Genomic DNA, 18,046 nt, shown 5'->3' with positions numbered 1-18,046 from the left:
TATTTTGGGAATCCATCTTTTTGCTGTTAAGGTAAAAACAAAAGTATGTCAAGAATTCTTCAACTTTGACTCTGTATTGTCTGCATAGATGAAAATGCACTGAAAATACATTGTGCACTACATCATCGATTGAAATGCTAATTATTTTGTTTATTCAATAATTTTAACAAAATAATTGTTTTGAAAATATGTATAAGACTCAGAACATGCTGAACATATGACACATATTGTTATTAATGATCACATTAGCTAACAACGTATCAGTACCAGTGAGTTGAAAATCGTTGGCAGTTCCTGATGGTTTGCATTGCATCATAAAAATGACATCAGAGCTTAAGATTTCCGTTCAGTTTCATTAAGCTGCTACATTTGCTCATTAATTGATATTAAACTAACTACAGAAGGTGAAGTCTCGTAATTAAGTTTGTAGGAAATATTTTAGAATCGGATAATTGTTAATGATTACTAATCACTTCTCTTGCCCAGAAAGTAAACACTTAAAAGTGTGGAGCTTCATTCCTTATTGCTGAGAATTTTAAAAATGTATTTTTTTCCTTTTATATTTCCCTGTTTTCTATCTTTTTCACAATCCAATCTTTTTTGCTTGTTATTTCAATTTAACACAATTTGCCATTTAACTCATGCACTCTAATTCACCCTTCTTCTCAATCCTTCCTTTGTTTATTTTGAAAGTCACTGGTTAAGGACATAAGGGTTGCAAAGAGCACCTCCATAGTGTTGATAATTTCAGCAATCTTCCTGCCCCATATGGCACCTGCAATGGACTTGGTTTTGCTTAGGTTTATAGCTTAGTGTTTGGAATGTGTGCTGGATCGTACAAGGAGACTGATTGAGATGTCTGTCAGCAAGGAATGTCGATTTCACTCTAGTTGTGCCAGTTTTACCCTTAGCATTCCAGCCAGAGTCTTATCTTCAGCTTGTACAGCTGAACATGTGTCCGGTAGTTAGAAGCACCTATTCACCAGCAATATGTAAAAAATTAATCAATCATTGTCAAATTAGTTGCTCATTGATTTCTACTTACATTTGCTGAGCTAGTAGAATTGTTTGGCAATTTGTACAGTTATATACAGGGCGTGAAATTAACAGGCAATGGGCATATGGCGAAGGACTTAGTCCTTACTTCATGTGCTCTGCTCAGACCGCCTACTGTAGCCACTATACTCTGTGGCGTGAGGCAGAGACAGTGGAAGAGGATGTTAAACTAAACTGGGGAAACCCATGGGATCAGATGCAACATGGATTTTGGCCCTTGCCAAATGGGGTAAAATTTTGCCAATCCCACCTTTATGTAAGATGACAGAATTAGGTGTTAATTTGTTTTTTACACAGTCCTAGTCTTGCTTTCCATTGTAGGCAGAGAGTATCACAGGGTGGGATGTAGAATCAGCATTGCAGCTGATCTGGTGGGAATCCCAGCAGGTGAGGTTTTTAAAGTTGCTTCCATTGTATATGAGGAAAAGGGAATCATTATATTCTGTCTATCCGGGGAAAAGTGGGGTGTGCGTGTGGCCTTGATGGGATTGTGTCATTCCCCATGAGGAAGAATGCCATTGCCTGCATTGGGAATGAAACATTAAGCTTTGGAAATGTGTTTTGATGATAAAGGTCATTGTGTTTTTCAATGTGCAGCTGATATACGACCACAATCAACACACCAGGCAGGTCAATGTCCATTATCCTAACATCAGTCATGCTGACTTTATTCTGTTCCAGGCTGTGTACCATCAGAATTCAATCCACTTTGAATACCTGATTCCTGAGTGACAAAAACTATTAGACAGGCTTGAACTTCTGCCAATCTCGCACAATTTTGCATCCACTCTTCTGATATACTCAGCACTTAGCTGCAATCATTTAAATAGAACAGATAGCATGAGGTTTGGATGCTGTCCGCATTGGAACATTAGGCAGTGATCAATTGAGCATCAATGTTTGGGTGCTATTGAATCTTGCTTCTACTCTGTTTGTCCTGTCATTCACCAAGATTCTGGATGCTCTATTTCCCTTGCCTCACCATTATCAGCAGCTGCAGTAACCTTGTGAGGAAAAAAAAATAAAAGCTAAATGTGCGTAAATGAGTTTAACAGAAAGGATACATCCTAAGAAGTCATCCCACAGCACAAGCTGGACAATTAATTTCAAATCAATAACTCTAATTTGCCGCAGGTCTGAAGATCAACCTTTGAATAAGAACAGGAGTAGCCCATTCAGCACCTCAAACTGATTCTCCCATTCAATTAATCATAGCTCCATTTAGCTGGCTCAGACATCTTTCGATACCTTACCCAATGGAAAGTTGAGTGATTTCATTCTGCAAAGGCTCACTTGACCCAGCATCCATTTTTTTTTTGGGAGAACAAGTTTTAAATTTTTGTTACGATTTGTGTGAAGAGTACGCATGATTTTTAATTGATTAATTCTAATTTTAAGGTTCTGTCCCTCGGCTGAATTTTGATGCCAGAAGAAATAGTTTCTTTCTATTTAGACCATTGACACCTTTTATCATTTTGAACACTCTAATTATATCATCCTTTTCAGTCAAGGGAATACAAGTTAGTTAATTCAGCCTGTCCTCATAATTTAAACTTTTTAGTATGTAAGGAGTCACAAGGATTATTAGCATCTCTGTCCATTAAAGAGAAAAAGAGAGAGAGAAAAAGAATTGCTTATACAAAAATTGAGCAGAATATTTCCAAAAGCATGGAGCATGGTGAGGAGGCAGGGTGTCAATGAATTATCATAGTCAAGTATAGGGACTGAAACCATGCCATTGGCTTTATTGTGCAACACCCACTAGTCAACTGAGCTAACATACCCTTGAGTTATTAAATATAATTCTGTTGAATATGTGCTATATTTTCTCAAAGGCCAGAACATCTTTCCTTAGCTGTGGCACCAAGAATACAATGCCATAGTTTGCAAGTAGTATTACCAAGGAAATAGCACCATTCATCTCTTCCTTTTATATTTCAACACTTGTGAGAACTGTCAGTATTGTAATAGACATTTTGGTTGATTTTTGTACCTATCTTTCTCAAAACAGGAACATATGGCAAATGTGCATCAGTATACAACAGGAGTAAACGTTTTTATATTTTGTGTTTTTAGTCTGAACAAAAATAATTGTCGTAAGGAATACTGCGAGGAAGAAGCATTGAAAGATCAGATGGAACAATGCAATGGCAAGAGACTTAAGTGTAATGGGATTGGAAGAGAAATGGAAGACTGACAGGAGGAGGTGGAGAATGCTGATCAGCCAACATTGTCATGAACCACAGTAAAATGGAAGAAGCTAAAAGAACAGGATGATTTGTATTGCGATTGGAGCTAAAATAATTAATAGATGCATAATTATGCTAATTCTGCGCAAGTGGTAAATCTTGCGGATGTTTGAAACCTAAAGTAGGTTTTTCTTCTTTCGATTTAGAGAGGCGATTGCTTGATTTTCTTACCTTTTCCATGAATATTGTCTGATTTTCATTGATTCTGTCCAGTGGAAATGAGGCTCTGGCTGGATCAAAGTGGCTAGTATACCAGTGATTGCTCCATTCCCATTTCTTTATATGTAGTTCATTTTCATCTGAGTCTTTGAGTACTGCATGCATCTACCTCTGTGTAACAGGAAAACCAGTGTCCTATAGCAGATGCGGAAAAAGAGACAATGAAATTATAAGTTTTTTTTGGTCTAGGAGGAGTTGCAACCCATTATAATCTTCAGAGGCATTGCTTCCTCCCCTAGTGAACTGCCTTCAAATGCTGCATGAACAGCTAGCTAGCTGTATGGAATACTGGTTTGGCTCCCAAAATGACTTGAGGCTCTCTGCAGCAATTTTGAGCATTTTTTCCTATTCAAGCACTGCCAGAGTCAAAATCTACTGAAAGTCTCCAATATGGGGACCACCATACCATAAATCCTGATGTACAAATACTGTTTTTGTATGAAATTGTTACATCTGAGTTTGGAGAGGTGCACATATTCCCTTCTAAACCCAATCTCACTGGCTGTGATAATGTTTATCTTTAACCAGAACAGTAATATGGTCATTTAAGCAGGCTTTTGACTGTATCTTGTTTAATACTAAAAACAATTTAGCCAGGTTGGTTTGACAACAAAGATTAATGAGCTTTTGCAAATCATACATGCTCAAAAATTATGCTGATTACAAACCAAAAAAAAAAGTTGAAACTATGCCAAATTGGTATGATTTATACTCTCATACCACAAATATAACATGGTCCAGCATTGATCTTCCCTCTATCATAAGGTCAGAAGTGGGAATGTCCGCTGATAATTTCACAATATTCACCACCAATGACGATTCATTACATACTGAAGCAGTTTATGTTAAATACAAGAAGATCTGGACAATATCTAGGCTAGGGCTGACAAGTGGTAAGTAACATTCAGACCATACAAATGCCAGGCAATGACCATTTCTAATAAGAGACAATCTAACCACTGTTCCTTGACATTCAATGGTGTTACCATCACTGAATCCCCTACCATCAACATCCTGGGGCTTACCATTGAACAAAAACTCAAATGTACTCACCACATCAACATAGTGGCTATAAGATCACATCAAAGGCCGGGAATACTGTAGCGAGTAACTTACCTCTTGATTCCCCAGTGCTTACCGATCATTTACAAGGCACAAGTCCAGAGTATTACGGAATACTTCCCACTTGTCTGGATGGGTGCAGCTCCAACATCACTGAAGAACCTTGACAGTATTTAGGAAAAAGCAGCCTGTTTGATTGACAGTACATCAACAGGCATCGACTCCATACATCACTAATGCTCAGTAGCAATAGTATGTACTATCTACACGATTCACTGCAGAAATTCAACAAATCTCCTTAGACAGCACCTTCCAAACCCATGACCACGTCCACCTAGAAGTACAAGGGCAGCTGATGCACAGGAAGACAACCATCTGCAAGTTTCCTTCCAAGCCACTCAACTTCCTGACTTGGAAATATAGCACTGTTTCTTCAGTAACGGTGGGTCAAAATCCTAGAATTCTGTCCCTATGGACATTGTGGGTCAACCTACAGCATGTAGACTGCAACGATTCAAAAAGACATCTCACCAACACATTCTCAAAAGCAACTGGGGATGGGCAATAAATACTGACTAGCCAGTGACGTCTGCATCCCACAAATGGCTAACAAACAAATGACAATTAAACACCCTTCAAAGCACATCAGGTAGCACATGCTGATCCATTCTGTAGCTGATTGCAAGCATTCCTGGATTGATCTCAACTCATTTGGAGGTGAAGGCTCTTGTCCAGAAACTTCAAAGGCAGAATTATTCAAAATGTAAGTGTGTATTTTTTTTTTAACCATATGTTTTGAACAAGGTCAGAAATGGGGTTTCTGACCCAGATCAGAAACTCTGAGTTAATACACTCAGTATTGAAAAGAGGAGATATTGGTGTGGTGGTCCTAATGTGGGACTCAAAGCTTAGGTTATGTTCTGGGAATTCAAATCCAAATCCCTCTGCAGCTGCTGGTAAACTTAGATTCAGTGATAGTGAGTATGAAATCACATCAGTTGTTATAAAACCTATTTGGTTTACTAATGTCCTTTAGGGCAGGAAACCTTCCACCCTTTTATGGCTGGCTGACTACACATGTCTGTAGATCCACAGTAATGTGATTGACTCTTAACTGATTCCCTTTGATGTGTCAGCACCCATTTCAAGGGCAGTCAGGAATAGGCAACAAAATGATGTCAAAAAAAAACAATTGGCTTTATAATCCTGATGTGTGGAAATTGTGCTGTATTTTTTCATTACAACAGTACTTGTACTTCATTTAAAAAATGTGATTAATTGCTTTAAAGGCTTTTCACGTATAGTGGCAATGTCATTGGTCTAGTAATCCAGAACCCCAGACTAATATTCTGGGGATATTGGTTTGAATCTCAACATGGCAGATGATAATATTTGAATGCATCAAAAATATAGAAAAAGAAACTGGCCTAATGATTAGCACGTAATGATCTTACAATCTGACCTTGCTTGGTCTACTCACAATTCCAGAATTACAGCAATGTGGTTAACTTTTAATTGCTCTGAAATGGCCCGGCATGCCATTCAGGTAACACAACTAGAGATGGGCAATAAATGATGACCTAGCCAGAAAATTCCACATCCTATGAACAATTAAAAAAGAATTAAGAGATTGTAAAAGGAATCAAGGTGTGAAAGACTTTTATTCCTGCAAACCTATTGTTGAACTCGTGGAATAATAGGAGAACCTAACAGATATGCAACTCCATGGAAAATAGATAATGTTGGAATGAAGGTAAAATAAAGTTCAGGAATGGTGGCTCAGTGATTAGCACTGCGACATCACAGTGCCAGGGACCCGGGTTTGATTCCAACCTCGGGTGACTGTCTGTGTGGAATTTTCACATTCTCCCAGTGTCTGCGTGAATTTCGGTTGGGTGCTCCGGTTTCCTTCCACGCTCAAAAGACGTTCAAGTTAGGTGGATTGGCCATGCTAAATTGTCCATAATGTTCAGGCGTGTGTGGGTTATGGGAAATGCAGGGTTACAGGGATGGGTCTGGGTGGCATTGCTCTTCGGAGGATTGGTGTGGACTCAAAGGGCCAAATGGCCTGCTTCCACACTGTTGGGATTCTGTGGAAAATAAGATGTTAATCTTTTATAAAGAATTCAACATCTTTACATAGAAACACATATGATAGGAAATATACCATCAATGTAGATATTTTAGCTTTTTAAACATAACATGAGGTATAAAAACAGAAAGAACTATGAATGCTGTAAATCAGGAACAAAGACAGAAGTTGATGAAAAACTCAGCAAGTCTGGCAACATCTGTGAAGAAAAATCAGAATTAACGTCTTGGGTCCGGTGACCCTTCCTCAGAACTAGTGGTAGCTAGGAAAATGTTGGTTTATATGCAGAAGATAAGGTGGGAGGAGGGAGAAACGAGTAAACGATAGGTGAGGATAAAGTCCAAAGAGAGAGAAGAGCAGTTTGATAGACAAAGGAGTTGACAACGATCTGGATAGGAACGTGATTAGCTGTTAATGGGGACTGTTAATGACTAACAATAGGTAGTGTGCAATGGCAGACTATGTGAAGATAAGGCCTGGTGTGTAGGGTAGAGGGCTAAAAATGGGAGAGTTTAGGCCCTAAAATTGTTGAACTCCATGTTGAGACTAAAGAGCGTTTTCCCAAGTGTTAAATGAGGTGTTGTTCTTCCAGCTTGCGCTGAGCTTTGCTGGAATGCAGCATCAAGCCTGAGACAGAGATGTTAGCCAGGGAACAGGGTCGTATGTTAAAGTGGCAGGCAACTGGAAGCTCAGGATCTTTTTTGCGTGCAGAACGTAAATAAGCAGTCTCCAAGTCTACACTTTTTATTTTCCCAATGTAGAGGAGACCACATTATGAGCAATGAATGCAGTAGATTAGATCCTGGAAAGTGCAGGTGAAGTGCTGAATCACCTGGGAGGTATGCTGGACCCTTGAATACTGGGAAGGGAGGAGGTAAATGTAATCTTCAGCAGTTGCAGGGGAAGGTGCCGTGGGGCTATGGGGTGGTGTTGAGAGTGAAGGAAGAGTGCACCAGGATGTGCCACAGGGAATGGTCCCTGTGGAAGGTGGACAAGGGAGGGGAGAAGAATATATGTTTGGTGGTAGCATTTTACTGGGGATGGCAAAAATGGTGTCTGATGATCTTCTGGATGTGGATGCTGGTGGGATGGTAGGTAAGGTCAAGGGAACCCTATTGCTGTTGTGGGAGGGAAATGAGGGGGTGAGGGCAGATGTGCGGGAGATGGGTCAGACCTGGTTGAGGGCCCTGTCAACAATGGTGCTGTGGTAAGCATTTCTGGCATCATGCCTTTATTTAGGAAGCTTGACCCGTTTGATCCTGTTGTCGAAAACTGAGCCCAGAATGCGATTTCTTTCTATCAAATGATATTGGGATAGATGAAAAGCAACAAGTGATCCTTTTGACTGCTTGCTGACCTGCAGCATTTTTGATTATAAGGTGCTTTACTTTCCCAGAGGCATCAGACACTAAAACCTTCCAAGAGTTGACGGAGTTGGATAAGGAGTGTTACAACCTCTAATTCTGAAACACTGTCGGTTTTATTCGGCTATTAGAGAACTGGGGGAATACATGTCTGGATTTTTGACGAGGTTAAGATGACTGACAGAGGCATGTGATTTTGGGTTAACCCTGACTGAGAAGCTGTGAACATCGTTCACGATACACAGACACCCGGAAGTATTGGTCACAGACAATGGGATGTCATTTACCAGCGGGGAGTTCAAATATTTCCTAAAGTCAAATGGCAATCGGCACATAAGGACAGCTCCATACCATCCATTGTCCAATGGTCTAGTGGGAAGAGCAGTCCAAACATTAAAGGCAGGATTAAAGAAGCGGCCTACAGCATCATTTAATACCAAACTGCCCTGGTTCCTGTTTGATTACAGGTCACCCTGCAAGCAACAACCAGAATTGTTCCATCAGAGTTACTGATGGGAAAAGACTCTGCACCAGGTTAAACCTGATATTCCCAGGCCTGAGTGGGGTGGAGGGTGAAATGGCAGTAGGAACACCAATGCCAGCCACAGGCCTCCTCTAAGTGAGAGCGACAATTTAATTCAGGGGATGAAGTTTGGTACCAGAACCATTGAAATAGCCCTGTATGGGTATGAGGTGATGTTGACATGAGGTCAGGTCCCATGACTTACAAAGTTCAGTCAGTGGTACAGCCCTGGGCAAACATGTGGATCACCTGAGAGCTGTTACCTCACAAATAGGGCAGGAGCAAAACACTCCTGGCCTGTCAGAATAGCCAGAAGGCCTGTCAGAAGGCCTGTCAGAAACCATAGGTTGTCTCCATCTGTCTAGTGTCGAGGAAACCTCAGAGTCCGAAATGGGTGCAGCCTTGATACCTTCACCACTGGAAGAAGAGGAGGAAACAATCCCAAGAAGCTCCGGTTGTAAGAGATGTGTTACGGTCCAGTACACGTTACTCATATCAAAGTCTGAATCAGAGGAACTGGACCTGGGGCAAAAACGTCACAAGAAAAGCTACAAGAGAAAAACTAGGTCTACATCGCCAGATTTAAGGGAGGAGGAATGTAGAAAATGTTGAAAACGAGGTCCTTGATTGGGGTTGTTAACCTGGTCCAATCAGGAAAGCCTTAGCTGACCAATATTAACAGGAGATTTAGAATCTCCTTGGTCCAGATGAGTGACTCCGAACTGACAGGCCACAGCCAGTGTACTGCGCACAAGTAAATAAATGGTGACTTGATGACAGGACACCAGCCTCTGTGCAGTTATTTCATCTCCTTCCTTTGCTTTCTACTCTTCTCTCTCTGTCAGTATTTTCTCAATTTTACCTGCAATACCTTTCCCCTTTCCCTCTTGTCTGCCACTTTCCAACTTTTACCTTCATCCAGATTTTTATTCAGCTTAGAACCACAGTTCACTTGAAATCAGTTGTGCAATGTCATGGTTAATAGAAATGTAAAACAACAAACGTGAAAGGATGTTGTACAGTCCAAAGATTCCAAGTAGAGTTCACTTGTAGGGAATGCATCTGGCAAAAGTATAGGCTGTCATGAAATTATTTTGGAACATTGAGAAATTCTGCAGCAATTGATGAAACATCTTTCTTTAAAGAAATGCCTACTCTTGAATTTTCTGATATCATCCACCTCCACTAACTTGCTGAGAAATCAGTTACACTCATTTGCCACCCACTGTGTGAAGTAATTAAAATATAAATTGCCTGCTCCCCATCCTTTTTGGAGCATGAATGTATTTCTTGATTACAGCATTCATTGTTACGTCAAGCCAATTATTAAAGCTTAGTTCATTCCAAGGCTTAGAATCCTGAAAAGCTGATTAGGGCATCCTGAGCCTTTTTCACTTGAACAGAAATTTTCACAGCTTTCTCTATCTCTCTTCAAAATTTAGATGTCTGGTCCTTCATATCACTTAATTTGGCCTACTCTGTATTTTCTCCAAAACTTAGATCTCTGTGGTGATTGAAACTGTATGTAGTAATGTGCAGTGAGTTCAAACAATATTCCATATAATGTTATTACTTTTCTCTTATTCCTATGGGACTAGCATTTGGGGCCCAATGTTTCATGGAATATTTTTAAATAGCTACTCCAAAATAAAATGAAAACAGCTTACAACTTACAGAGGTTACAAAACTAAGACAGGTCACAAGTGTACAATGTGCAAATGCTCAAATACACTTTGCCAGCAAAAAAAAAGGACTATTGCTTGCAATTACAAATTTAAGAAGATTAACAAATATTATTTTTCACGAACAAAACCTGTGACCATTCAACTCAGTCCCACTTTTGTCAGTCTCTTCACATACATTTCATCCATAATCTTAAATATGTTCAAGACTTCCAATAGCATGTTTATGAGTTGATATTAAGTAGATCTTATCTGCTATCTTGTGGTGATGTTTCTTCTTCAAGCAATATAACAACATGGTCAGTGCTTGATCAGACATAGACATTTATCTTTCAGATCCAATAGCTATAAATTCCTCAAAGATGGACTGCACCTCTGCCATGGCCAAAATACTGGAAAAATGTCAGAAATTGCAAGTCACACCCTGACCTGACATCTCTATTTTTTCTCTAAGGACATAATCCATTTTTGCACATTTCCTGGAGGCAATGGGATGTGATTGTAGAGTCTCTCCAGCTTGAAACCTGATCAGTTGACACCGGACTAGTCCTTTCACAATGCATTTCTTTTGGACTGCCAGACTACCCTTTTGCAGAGCTGTAGCTGTCATTGCAGAACATTTTGGGAATGTGCATCAGGGATACTTTGGGTTAAGTTAGGAGCTTTTTGGGATTGTTAATTGTGTAGAAGATTGTGCAGAAAAAGTACATTTAATACTTGGAACTGTCTAACTTGTCAAGACCTGTCAATTAGTATCAAAATAAATATTTATAAATGTGAATGCTTTTTGCAATGGAGTGCAGTCAATATCAAAATATGCAAGCAATAGAACATTTTTCACTTATGGGCTTGAGCACTTGTGGATTTATCTTGTTTATTCACAGGATGTTAGCATTGCCAGATAGGCTAGTCTTTATTGTCCATCTCTAATTGACCTTCAGAAGATGGCATGGAGCTGTCTTCTTGAATTACTATATTTAATTTGGCATGGATACATTCACAATGATGTTATGGGGGAGTTGAAAGATTTTGATCCTGTGAGATTGAAGGATTGACAATATTGTTCCAAGTCAGGATAGTGTATGGCTTGGAGGATAACTTTGAGATGGGACTATGGTGTTCTGATGTATTTGCTGTCTTGTCTTTTTGGATGATAGGTTTCATGGGTTTGGAAGGTACTTTCTAAGAACCGATTATGTTTGCAGTGCAGCTTGTAGTTGGTACTGACTACTGTCACTGTGAATCAATGGTAGAGGGAATGAATGTTGAAAGTGTTAGATAAAGACCCAGTCATGGGGGATGCCTTTGTCTGGGTGATATTAAAGTTCTTAAGTGTTGATGGAACTGCACTCATCCAGGCAAGGTAAAGTATTCCATAGATGGTGAATTGGCTTTATGGAATCAGTTGAGTTTCTTGGCATTAAATTCTCTGCCTTGGTCTCGTAGCAACTGTGGATTGTTCAGTTCAGCCTATAGTCACTAGCAACTCCAAGGATTTGGATGACAATACCATTGAATGTCAAGGGGGCTGGTTAGATTCTCTATTGTTGAAGATGGTCTTTAGTCTAATGTTATTTGCCACTTTTCAGCCCAAATCTAGATATTGTCCAGGTCTTGCTGCATTTGAACATGGACAGCTTCAGGATCTAAGGAATCACAAATAGTTTTGAAGACTGTGCAATCATAGGCAAATATCCCCATTTCTGACCTTTCGTTGGAGAGAAGATCATTGATGAAGCAGCTGAAGATGGTTGGGCCTAGGGTAATTTCTTGAAAAATCCTGTAGAGATGTCCTGAAGCTGAAGTGATTGACCTCCAACAACCATAAACACATTCCTTTTTGCTATTTATGATTTCAACCAGCAGGAAGATTTCCACTTGATTCACTCTGAATTCAGTTTCAGCAGGGCTCCCTGATGCCACCCTTGATCAAATGCTGTATTGACGTCAAGGGCAGTTACCCCAACTTCTTCACTTAGTTTCTTCATCTGGTCTAGAGTCAATGTTGATGTCCTCACTTCATATCACCTTTTCACCAAGTCTGCTGTGTCTACCACACCAATGGGACAGGACATATCCAGTGATGATGACAGTATTGCCTAGGAGAATGCAAGCTATGGCTCCATGACTATTACTTTGTCAAGCTGTTGCTGGACTGTGGAGACAGCTCTTGAAGTTTTGTGCTAGCCTCAAGCTGTTGTAAGCATTACTTTGCAGGACTAACAGGACTGAGATTGCCATTGTCTATGCCTAGGTTGGCACCAGCTAATCTGTCAATTTTCATTGCTTTGGAATCATTTAGCAGCTTATAGAGTCATAGAGCGCAGAAACAGGCTCTTTGGTCCAACCAGTCCATAGCAAACAAAATTCTAAACTAAACTAGTTCCATCTGTCAGCTTCCGGCCCATTTTCCTCCAAACCTTTTCTATTCATTTGCTATCAAAGTGTATTTTAAACGCTGTAACTGTGCCCGCATCCACTACTTCCTCTGGAAGCTCATTCCACACGCAAACCACATTCTGTATAAAAGATTTGCCCACCATGTTTCTTTTTTAATCTCTCTCCTCTCACCTTAAATAATATGCCCCCCTCATCTTGAAATCCCCCAACCTAGGCAAGAGACATCTACCATTAAACCCATCTATACCCACATGATTTTATAAACTTCTTTCAAGCTACCTCTCAACATCCTATACTCGAGTGAAAAAAATTCCCAGCCTATCTAGCCTTTCTTTATAACTCAAACCTTCCATACCTGACAAAATCCTGGTAAATCTCTTCTGAATGGTCTCCTCCTTAATAATATCCTTCCTATAACAGGCTGATCAGAACTGGACACAGTACTCCAGAAGAGGCCTCAATCATGTCCTGTACAACATCAACATGACGTCCCAACTCCTATATTCAAGATTAATAAAACTAATTGGCTTGCTAGGCCATTTCAGTGGGTAGGCAAAGACTCAGTCACTATGCTGTGAGTCTGGGGTCAGAAATGGGCCAAATCAGGTAAGGACAGCTGTTGCCCTAACCCAAAGGACATTATTAAACCAGGTAAACAGGAGGCTGAAAGAACACAGTAAGCCAGGTCACATCTGGAGGAAAGTAGAAGCCAACGCTTTGGGTAGGGGAAGCTGCAGGTAAAGAGATAGGGGAGGGGGTGTGTGTAGCAGAATGGTGATGATAGATGGACACTGGTAGTAGGCATGACCTGGTTGGAGCTGAATTCAGTTGGTGACTGGAAGGGAGAAGCAGAAGCTGGAATGGAAGGGAGGAGATGGGGCTGGAAGGGGAGCCAGGGGATGGGTGGGAAGGTTACTTGAAATTGGAGAACTCAGTGTTGAGTGTTCCAGACTGTAGGGTGCTTAGGCAGAAGATAAGGTGTTGTTCTGAGTCGCTGTGATACTGGAGGAAGCCAAGGACAGACATGTTGGGCAGGAGTATTCGGAGGGATAGTTGAAATGAGTGGTGACCAGGAGGTTAGGCTGGCCATTATAGGCAGGAGAAGATGCTCGGTGAAACGGTCAGCTAGTCTACTTTTGGTCTCACCAATGTAGAGAAGACCAAATTGGGAGCATCTGATGCAGTAGACTAGGTTGGAGGAGATGCGGATGAAGCTCTGCCTCACTTGGAACGACTGTTTAGGGCTCTGGATGGAGGTGAGGGAGGTGGTGTGTGGGCAGGTATTGCATTTTTTACAGTTACAGGGGAAGGTACTGGGTGGGTTGGGGTGGCTGGTGGGGAGTGTGGCGCAAACTAAGGAGTGGCGAAGGGAATGGTCCTTGCAGAAGGCAGAGAGGGGTGGGGAATGGACGATGTTCCAGGTGGTAGAGTCTAATTGGACTTTGCAGAAGTGTTTGAGGATGATACACTGGATGCGGAGGCTGGTAGGGTGGAAAGGAGTCCTTATCTTTATTGTGTTTGGGGGGCTAGTTTAGAGCTGTGGAGGGGGGAATGGAGGAGGAGTGGTGGAGGGCTGTCTGGATGACAGCAGGTGCGGAGGGGGTGCTGAGCGTTGTGTGAAAAAGGCAGACAACTGGGATGCTTGGGTGTGGAATGACTCCTCATCAGAGCAGGTGCGACAGAGATGGAGGAATTGGGAAAACAGGATAGAGCTTTTGCAGGATATAGGGTAAGAGGAGGTGTAGTTTAGGTAGATATGGGAGCCTGGGTTTATAGTAAACGTCATTCCGTATCCTGTTGCCTGAAATGGAAATGAAGACATCAAGAAAGTGGAGGGAGGTGTCTGAGATAGACCAAGTGAATTTGAGGGCAGGGTGGAAGTTGTTAGCGAAGTCGATGAACTGATTTAGTGCAGCCTGAGTGCAGGATGCAGCACTGATGCAGTCATCAATGTAACAGCAGAAGAGTTGGGGAACAATACCGGTGTACCTACTGAAGAGAGATTGTTTGACGTAACCAACAAACAGGCAGGTGTAGTTGGGGCCCCTGGAAGTGCCCATGGCAACCCCCTGGATTTGGAGAAAGTGGGAAGAATTGAAGGAAAAGTTATTGAGGGTGTGGACTAGTTCGGTGAGGCGGAGGATGGTATTGGTAGGGTGGTAGCACAGAAACCCTTCCGTCCAACTCATCCTTGCTAATGAGACATCCATAACTGATCTAGTCCCATTTGCCAGCATTTGGTCCATATCCCTCTAAGCCCTTACCCATCTAGATGTCTTTTAAATGTTGTAATTGTACCCGCCTCCATCACCTTTTCTACCAGCTCTTTTGATACACTCACCACCCTCTGTGTGAGAAAGTTGCCCTTCTGGTCCATTTTAAATCTTTCCCCTCTCACCTTGAACCTATGCGCTCTACTTTTCGGCATGGAGAATGTGTGGCGCTGATGTGGGCATAAGATCAATATGACAGGTGAAGGCTGAAGGAACTTATAATTTTTCTCCCTTTTGAAGATGTAAGGATTTGGTTCCAGGACACATTTTGGAGAGGTAATTTTTCCCTTCCTCAAAATTGGGAGAGATAAGCTACCCTTCATTGAAAGTTAGGCATCCTGTGAGTTTGTGAAATCCAAACATGAAAATTAAAACGTAGAGGGTGCAAATGGATTGAGTTCTCAACAATCTGTACTTCTTTTGCCATCTGTTGGCAGTACCACACAAAACTATATGACACAATCTTCTAACACTCAATCAGGGACTCTTTCGACCATACCAACCTCAATATAGCCTGTGCCACTGAGAATCTACAGTTATGGAACAAACCAGACCTCCTCAAAACATTTTAAGAAGGTAGCCTAGACCTTAATTTTTTCTTATTTTAAAGCCAACCCTAAAGGACCGTGTTCCAGATGCAGTGTGACGGGCCAAACTACTCGACATTAAGCAAAACACAATTTATTTAAACACTGTAGCTAAAATACAACCAAAGAAGGAGGAATTTGGAATAATTTATCTCTATTGGAAAACTTAATAGAATAACAGATACAGTAACTATTCCTAAATTACGCTAAACCTACGCTCGGTTCGCAACAAACAACTGCACCTCCCAGTCGCGAACCATTTCAACTCCCCCTCCCATTCCTCAGACGACATGTCCATCCTGGGCCTCCTGCAGTGCCACAACGATGTCACCCGAAGGTTGCAGGAACAGCAACTCATATTCCGCTTGGGAACCCTGCAGCCCAATGGTATCAATGTGGATTTCACAAGTTTCAAAATCTCCCCTCCCCCCACCGCATCCCAAAACCAGTCCAGCTCGTCCCTGCCTCCCTAACCTGTTCTTCCTCCCACCTATCCCCTCCTCCCACCTCAAGCCGCACCTCCATCTCCTACCGACCAACCTCATCCCGCCCCCTTGACCTGTCCGTCCTCCCTGGACTGACCTATCCCCTTCCTAACTCCCTACCTACACTCACCTTTCCTGGCCCCATCCCCGCCTCTTCGACCTGTTTGTTTCCTCTCCACCTATCCTCCCCTCTATCCCTCTTCTATCCGCCTCCCACTCTCTCCCTATTTATTTCAAAACCCCCTTCCCCTCCCCCTTTTCTGATGAAGGGTCTAGGCCTCTCTGCTCCTATGATGCTGCTTGGCCTGCTGTGTTCATCCAGCCCTGCACCTTGTTGTCTCGGATTCTCCAGCATCTGCAGTTCCTACTATCTCATTACCTTAGGAACCGTTTTCTCTTTGAATTCCAATGTTGCATTCTATTAGATGTCTCTGTTAACATCTCTGATGTTAAATCTGTTAGAAAGTATTGTTCTTTATTCCATTTTGCCACAATGTGTTGATCAGTCTGTGGAAGTATTTCAAATGTGGATAATTCCAATATTCTTTTAACTCTGATGTTGAATAAGATTGTCTTTTTGTATTCATGAATTGAGCTTAATTTTAAATTACTGTAAGGCTTGTTATGTCTTTGCATTTTTTCTTTATTTACCAGTCTTTGTTAATTCTGTACCCCTGTTGAAATGTATCAAATTATGCTAATTCAGCATTAAGTTGCATTTACACTTTGCTTTATAGTGATTCACTGTTTCCAGCTTTGAAATCTTTTCTCTTGTAAAGCACTCATGTTTAAAATCTTTTAGACTTTAAAAATTCTGTCCTATTACAATATTCTTCAAATAAAGCTTGTAAAGCTCTTCAAAATGTTTCAAAGTTTGTAATTTTTAAACATTTGTTTTATAAGTATGAGAATAATCTTCCCAGTGTTAGGAATCAAAATAGAGGATTCTCTTTTTTTTGCTTCTTCTTAGAAAGTTTCCATCTTTTTGAACAGAATGGAAGGTTTGTGTCTTTCTTCACAGTTGAATCATGCCTTTTCCCCTCAACAAAATGATGTGTTCATGCTCTTTTTTCATGTTTAAAATATTCTGATCATTTAATTTCTTTTTTCTGTAGCCTCTAAATTGCTTTCCTGGCCTTAATTCTTTCTTCTGTAATTGATTTATAACGTTTAATTTTAATTCCTGAAATTGCCAATTCTGATATAATTTGAAATAATGGCCTCACTTTAAATTTTTTAAACTGGCTGCCCTGGCTTCATTCATGATCAGATGCTTGCTTGATTGACTCTTTTCCATCCTCCCAGGCAGGGCTTTTGCGTGATTAAGATAGGTTTTCAACCATTTTGATCATACAATTGTACCTCAGCTGATTCTTGACTCAGAACTGCTCACTTAATGTCCAAGTGGAATTATATATAGCCCATGCAGGTTTTTTTGCACCTTTTACCGCAGACCTGGCTGTGTTTTGTTTTTAACCTTGAGTATAGTTGATAACCATTACAACTTCTTATGATAAACTTGTGCCGACTGGCATTTGTTTAAAAACTTCCATTGGCTGATTGACTAGCTGAGTCTTTCTTAAAATAACAAAGCTTTTGAAGTCGTAACTTACTTGTCATAGAGTCATAGAAGCATACAGTTGTACCACATGGAAACAGACTCTTTGGTCCAACTCGTCCATGCTGACCAAATATCCTAAATTAATCCAGTCTCATTTGTCAGTATTTGGCTTATATCCTCGAAACTGTTCCTATTCATGCCAATCCAGATGCCTTTTAAATGTTGAAAAATGGGTTTTCATTTTTCTTCAGTTTGTTCTCTGCGGCCATTATAGCAGTGGACACCAGCGCTCAAAGTGGCTTGTAGGGTATGCAGCAATTCAGCGATCCTCCCCCCAAAATATTGCTAGAAATGTCACACCGGGGCAATGGCTGTGGGGAACATAAACCAACAAACTCTGTTAGGACAAACCCCATGACCACCCGATCATTGCCTCATTACAAGGCCACCCACGTTGAAATGATGCTGTATAAATTCAGGGCTTCAAAGGCCA

The sequence above is a fragment of the Rhincodon typus genome, chromosome 6 (genome assembly GCF_021869965.1).
Source record: "Rhincodon typus isolate 14 chromosome 6, sRhiTyp1.1, whole genome shotgun sequence".
In the NCBI taxonomy this organism is placed as follows: Eukaryota; Metazoa; Chordata; class Chondrichthyes; order Orectolobiformes; family Rhincodontidae; genus Rhincodon; species Rhincodon typus.
Note: the sequence above shows the minus strand (reverse complement) of the source record.